Here is an 8,138-nt window from a genome sequence, read left to right on the forward strand (position 1 = left end):
CCGCTTCTCACAAATTGAACAGAAGCATTTTTTAACTTGGACAGGACAACGTCTGTTGGGTGAGCTATTTCGATATAAAATTTATAGAAAATTATAATGATGTGCTCGAACGATTCGATTACGAGTGCGAGAATTCTGCCCCAGTTTATACGAATTACTCACAGAAGTTTTAAAGTGACTACACTCTAGATTACTTAGATATACAAATAAGTTTCATATCAAAAGAAAACTGTTTATAATCATATACTCCGTGTAGGGTATCATATGGACTATAATTTCTTACTTGTTTTTGTCATAACAAAAATTGTTTTTCTTGTAATGCCTGCGTTAAAAACTGTTTTCTTATTATGCCATCGATTCAATTTCTATCGAACTCTGAGTGATTTCTAACAGACCACAAACTTTTCCAACTAATTGGCAATTCGATTTTTACTCATAATCGTAACTAATTAATTGTGCGATTGTTGCAAAACAAATTGTATTCACTATTTCAAGTTATACTTTTGGCACATTTTATGTACTGAATGGTGATTATTTACTAAAACTAATTGAATATTTTGCCATGTCAACTAATTATTGGCAAAATTGGTCGTTATTTATAAATAATAAAAAAACATAATATATCAAAATGTCTAACAATATTAGACTAATTTATGTTTGTATATAAATAAATATGTGAGTAATGTTGTATAAAATGTTGAATAAAAGATTTTGGCCAAACATGTATTTTTTCTCATCCATGTAATTTATTACCTATTGTTCTTAGCAAAATGTCTCCCAAAAAGTTAAGATATCTATTTCAGCAATCTTTAGAAAAAAAAAATACAAAAATTTCTGATAGATATCCAACTCATAATTTCATTGCTATTATTGAAAAACTAGGATTTCAAACGATTTTCCATATTAAAAATTGCAAAAGCATAATTTCAACCGAATTAAAGTAATAACAATTGTAAAATCTGTTAACTTGACCGATTTGTGCCTGTGTTTAAAAATGTGCTACCATTTCGTTTGCATTAACCATATTTAATTCAAAATGGAGTATTTTTGTTTTTAGTTAGAACTGGAGAAAAAATAGTTTTTTAATATGTAAATAAAACGTTTTAAATGTAAAAACAAGTTGTATCACAATAAAATTCAACACAAATATCTTTCACATATACGCAAATCATCCCACTAAAATTTGTGACTATCTTTCGATAATTAGTCATAGCTCCCATATAAGTCCCACTTCCGAAAATCACTTTATCAAGCATAAATATCTTAAAAATGTTGGTATTCAAATAAGTTTCAATACAAATAAGTTTCATATCAAAAGGAACCTGTTTATTATAATATACTGGGTGTAGGGTATCATAAGAAAGTACAGACCATACTTTCTTACTTGTTTTATTCTACAAACAATCCAAGTTTTTATATTTTGTTTTGAAAAAATAAAAATTATTGATTTATTTGTATTTATGTGTGAAAATAAATTCGAATTTATGTAGCGAGAACAAAAAACATTTTTTTTTAACCCTCCATTAGTGGCAATCATTTTCAATCGAGACTAGTCTCAATGTATCAAATTGATAACAATGAAAAATAGGCGCGTTTGAAAATAATCTCTTCACTTTTTATTTCGAAAACATAAAAACAATATTAAATTCAAAGTATATAAAAAAGTAATACAAATGAAATTGCAGTATAAATATATTTTTATCAAAAAACAGCTTTAAAAAAATTTACAATAAAATTTTGTTTGCCTGAATCAGCCAGATCAGTTGCGACTAACGGAGGGATAAAGTACATACATAATAAGCAGATAATGACGCTCTGATACATGATACAAGAGCGCTGTTAATGATAAAAAATTTAAGCAAATAAAATAAAGTTTTAAAAAAAGTTAAATACATCGAATTATCTTAACAATAAATAATACACAGAAAAAGTTTCAACATAAATAGTATGATTTGATTTTTTCATATTTTTTGCTTACAAATAAAATCTAGGAGGCTTTAAAAAAATATTTAAATTTTCATTTCTCGCAACAAAAAAATTTTCAAAAGGTCAAAGGTACTTTTTAAAAAATTTTGGGAAATTGATTTTTTCTAGAAGATTTCAACCCAAATATTATAAAAATAAAAAAAAAAATCAATTTGTAAAAAAATTCTGTTCTGCGGCTCCTCGTTTGTGTTTACATTTTAAGAAAATTTGAATTAATACCATTTTTCTGAAACTTCTCGATATTTTTTATTATTTTATCAAGAAACAAGTAAGAAAGTATGGTCGGTCAAACCCTACACTAAGTAAATGAGCAAAATCATTTTTCTTTTAAAATTTCAATAATTTATTTTCATGAATGATTTCCGGAAGAGTGCATTATATGGGAGCTATGACAAATTACACTATCCAGCAAATTTCGGGTCATCGCCGCCAGCCTCAACAACGCCAATGGGAAATGAAAGTTCACCATTAACTTAACAAAACTGCTAAAGGGATTTAAAAAGTTAGCTCGAATTTAATTTTTATGGCCTCTTGAAGTTGGGCCATTTTTGAACATTTTTGTGGAAAAATATATTTTTTTTCCTTTATTTCAACAAATGGTGGGCGGTATAGGCGTGGTCAAATATAAATTATTAATTTTGGATTATAATGCACTACTGACATTATTCATAAAATGGAGTGCAACGAAAAATCATGCATGTATTGCTTGTCTTCTATAAAAGTAAGCTAACACTCCCAAAAGCAACGAATACTTAACGATTGGTGTGAATGCTTTAAATGCTGATAGAATAAATTTACGTACATATTAAAAGTTTTACTGTACACAAGTTTAACATAACATATTGGTGTTGCACAGTGGTATAGAAAAAGCAAGGTCGGGTCCAGCCCGACCATATAATACCCTACACCAAGTAAATGAGTAAAAATATTTTTCTTTTAAAATATCAATAATTTATATTCGTGAGTGAATTTCGGCAGTGGGCCTTGTATGGGAGCTATGACCAATTATGGACCGATCACCATGAAATTAGGTCGTGCGATTTATGTCTATATGAAAGTTATTTATGTTGAATTTTGTGTGTATACCAACATTTTTAAGTGATTTAAGCACGTTAAAGTGATTTTCGGAAGCGGGTCTATATGGGAGGTATGACTAATTATGGACCGATCACAAAATTTGGTGACATGAATTTTGTATATATAAAACCTATTTGGGGCGAAATTTGTGTAGATACATATATAAATTAAACATTTATGACCGATAAAGTCCAATTTCGAGAGGACATTTGTATGGGGGCTAGGTGAAATAATGGATCAATTTCAGCCAGTTTCAATAGTCTTCGTCCTTATATGTACCAAATTTTATCGAAATATCTTCAAAATTGCGACCTGTACTCTGCGCACAAGATTTACATGGACAGCCAGACAGTCAGAAAGTGATTCTAAGTCGATCGGTATACTTTAAGGTGGGTGTTAGACCAATATTTTTGGACGTTACAAACATCTGCACAAACGCATTATACCCTCCCCACTATGGTGGTGTAGGGTATAAAAATAGAGGGAAATAAATCTGTAACTTCTAGACGCTTAGTCGGATTTCAATACAATTTGACGTGCGCAAAGAGGAAATATTGCCGAGTTTAAGTTTATTGATAGATATTGATGATATTGTTAGTTGATTTCCAGCAAAAAGTGAAATTTTAAAAAATTTTGATTTGTTGATCAAGTGTGATTTATGTATATTTTTGTTGTTCAAAAATGTTTGAAATTTTTATTTGGAAATTTTTACGCGAAATTGACTGAATTTTTTGAAGCTGATGAAATACTTTAATGTTAATACACGCTTAATAATTTTTAATGATATTTTTTTACATAGCAGATTTTGTTCATTCATCTTGAATGATTGGGCTATTATACAAAAATATTTGAATGCAATTGTAATGCAATTTATTATAAAATATCAAAAAAAATTCTGTAAAAAGGCAAAAATTTCCATCATGTAGTATTTATAAACATGTTCTTATTCTGAATGAAAAAAGTTTGTGAAAAAAAGTCATGTTCGCTTAATAATATTTATAAAAACAATCATTCCAATTATGAATTTCTTTTTTGTGTGTATGTAATAATGCTAAATTACTTGCTTCATCACCCACAAAATACATACAGTGAGTGTCACTCAAAATCGTACAACATATTTTTTTTTTAAATATTATGAAATTATACAGGCAATAATAGGTGATTATATAAAAAATTAAAAGTAATTTTTTTAATTGGAACAAAAAATATGTATTTCAACAAAAAATATAATAAAACCTCAATTCCTGAAAAAAATATTGATGAAAATTACAAAATATCACAAAATTCATATTTCACTTCTTATATTAAATTTTATATAACACTTATATTAAATTTTAATTAAAACTTTAAAAATTAAAAAAAATTTTAATATTAAATAATCCTGATACTTTGTAGGGTATCCTTAGCTATTTTTTAGTGCCTGTACGATTTTAAGTGAAGAGTTAATATTCTGGGCACTGACGGTGTTACCCAATTTTTTTATTTGTAGATAAGGGCAATTAAAATTATACCATATTTTCTGATATGTAATAGCACACACAATATAAAAATAGTATTTTAAAATATTTCCAAAACATCAACTTTCTAAAACTAATGAATAAAATTTTACTACGATGGTGTACGATTTTAAGTGACATTCACTGTATATTTATGATGCAGAAATATTAAAACGAAAAATATACATATAATTTAAATTTTTTTCTTTATACCACTATCACACTATATACGATTAGTAGCCTAAAAAAACACCCTATCGAATCCTGGTAGTGGTACTTCAGAAATAATTTAAGTAGAAAAACTAAAAAAGCATAATTCGAAAATATTTTCACACACATTTTTTTCTTTATTTATTGACAATAATAATTTTCTAGTATAGGGGGCTCACAAAAGTTGGTAGGAAGATTTAGGTTCATATGAAACATGGTTATGTCAAATTTTATCACACTGTCCAACAGCATTTTTGGAACAGGATAGCGACCCTATAATTCTGAAAGGGCATGTTGAGTAGAGCATTTTTGTAGAATAAACTTATAGTTTCATTTTTTGATCGAAGGGAGCAGTATACTGAAAAAAAATGTTGTAAGTTAATATCTAAGAGAATTCTTATGGTCAGAGTTATATAATGGAATTTTATGGGGATAATTTTTGTGGAAGATCTTAACCCTTTAGCTCCTCTCAATTTGACCCTTTTTTTGAGAAAATCAAATAAAGTCCTTTCAAAAAGGACATGTAAGGATTCAAATATTCTACGAAAATTTTTGCCGGAAAATTCAGCGGGGGTCACCAAAGATACCAAAGTTGTAAGTAAAGCTCATTACGCTTAATTCGCAATATTACACGCCACCTTGGGTCTCACATTTTTTAAAAAAATTACAAAAAATCTATGATCCGAATGAGCTGATATTTAAAATATAAATAGTCCTAGAGAAGATCTACAAAAAATATATATACATATGTAAATTATCACTTTTAGGTCAAGAGTTATTTATGTTTATTTATTTATTTTTTTAAAATTGTTCCATCTTCTCTAGTTTTCTATAGGACTATTTATATTTTAAATATCAGCTCATTCGGATTATAAATAGATTTTTGGCGATTTTTTTAAAAAATGTGAGACCCAAGGTGGCGTTCAATTTTGCTAATTAAGCGTAAAGTGCTTTATCTACATCTTTGGTGACCCCCACTGAAATTTTCCGGCAAAAATTTTCGTCGAATATTTAAATCCTTAAATGTCCTTTTTGAAAGGACTTTTTTTCATTTTTTCGAAAAAATGGTCAAATTGACCCCTAAGGAGAGGAGCTAGAGGGTTAAGATCTTCCACAAAAATGATCCCCATGAAAGTTTACAATATAACTCTGACAATAAGAATTCTCTTAGATATTAACTTACAACATTTTTTTCAGTTAGTATACTGCTCCCTTCGATCAAAAAATGAAAACTTTGACCCACTGTAAAAAAAAATCCGACCAGGTGGACTATAAGTTTATTCTACAAAAATGATCTACTCATCATGGCCTTTCAGAATTATAGGGTCGCTATTCTGGTCCAATCAAAAAGTCTCAATTTGTTGGACAGTGTTATTATAAGAAATTATGAATGTTTAAGTAACTTTCTGAGGGGACCTTGTATGGAGACTAGGGACAACTGTTTTCCGATTTTCACCTTTACTTTAGTATAATTTCAGATTAGTTAGAACTAATTTGTGCAAACATTTTATCAGTATTGCCGCATAATCAACATATTTATGACTGATCAAACAGTATTCCGCTGGGACACTTGTATGGGGGTTTGGTGAAATCATGGACCGATTTTGCCCATTTTCAATACCAAACAATCCAACGGGAGTATTTGTGGAAAATTTCAGCTAGCTAACTCCTTTCGTTTGGGCCCTATCATGTATTCAACAGGCAGTCAGACGGTCGGACAGCTAGTTCGTCTTAGAATCTTATGAGGACCCAGAATATTTATATTAATGTGCTATATAAAAGTGCTAGAAACAGAATGACAAAATCAATATCAACATCTTTTTTATCAATTTTGTAAAAAATAAAAAGTAATTAAAATCAAACAACAAAAAAGTCCACAGAAACGGTCAAAAATAAATAAGCAAGTCTTCTATCAAATAAAATAGCAGTAAGTAAAATTGTAAAATGCAATATCAAATGAATAACAACAAATTGTTTCATCATTTCATTTTACACAGAACGCAACATGTTCATCTAGCGCACACCAATTGCGAAAAATTAAGAGATTCCGAGAAAAATATAAATAAACAAACTTTTAAGAACGATTCTATAAAGTTAAATAAATTATTTTACATTCATTATTAAGTTATTATTAAACATTCCTTTAGTTTGTTGCTATAATTAAAAACATTTTAATTAAGCTAATAACAGATTGAAGCTAAAATTCAATGATTTTTTCGACTTGAATTTTACAATAATATTAAACAGTATTTCAAAGCATGAATTCAATTATTATTCAACTGTATTTATAGTGTAATGTTTGACTTGAATTCAAGTTTCCTTTTCACTGTTAAATGCTATTGAAATAATGTGAATTGCTATAACTTAAAACATTTTAATTTAGCTAATTGAAGCTTAAATTCAATTATTTTTTTTGACTTGAATTTTACAATAACACTGTCCAACAAATTGAGACTTTTTGATTGTAACAGAATGCGACCCTATAATTCTGAAAGGGCATTTTGTGCTGTTCAAAAGGGAGCAAGGTTTACGGAACTTCTGATGAATAAATACATGCTCTTTGTATAAGTAATTGGTATTAGTGAAAACCCTAGGACTTGAGGATTAACAGTTTAGTAAAAGGAAATAATTTTATTAATTTTTCGCACGTCAATGGCATTATAATTGTTGACATTTTTTATTTTCAAATATGTATCAAAATTCTTAAAATGGGGAAAATGTGTTTTTTTTAGAAAAGTTCCAACTGTGACGTTAATTACCGTGTGGTAGTAAAATAACTTTGTGCGTAATAAGATATAGTGTTATATAAACGTGGAGCTTTTTCGAGGATCGGTGCTCTGCCTTTTTAAAATTTTTTACTCAAACCTAAATTTTTTTTTAAATTGACAATGTTTTGATAGCTCTAGGGGCGACTAGGTCTGCTTAAGTGAGCCAAGTTTTACTTTACATGCTTTCGCTTTAGGTTTTCTTTTCGGATCATATACAAACTATATAGTCCCGAAGAAAATTTTTTTCTACAAAAGAAATAATATAGCGACATTTTTGGGAAAAATTGTAAAAAATACAGCCATTTTTACATGTTCCTACTTTGGATAGGTGTAACCTTTTATAGGGACGAGATAACTGTTAGCAAATTGTTTTGATTTGATTGAGAATTTTATAGCAAAATTAGCTGATATTTTAAAAAACAAATCGAACCTAAATAAACAAAAAAAGAACGAGCAGAATTAAAATAAAGAAATAAACCTAAATATCTCTTGAACTAAAATAGATAACTTACATATGTATGCCTTCTTTTTTGTATATCTCCTTAAGGACTATTTCTATTTTAAATTTCAGTTCATTCGGATCATACAAGGATTTTTGGCG

This window comes from Calliphora vicina, chromosome 1, assembly GCF_958450345.1.
Source record: "Calliphora vicina chromosome 1, idCalVici1.1, whole genome shotgun sequence".
Taxonomy (NCBI): Eukaryota; Metazoa; Arthropoda; class Insecta; order Diptera; family Calliphoridae; genus Calliphora; species Calliphora vicina.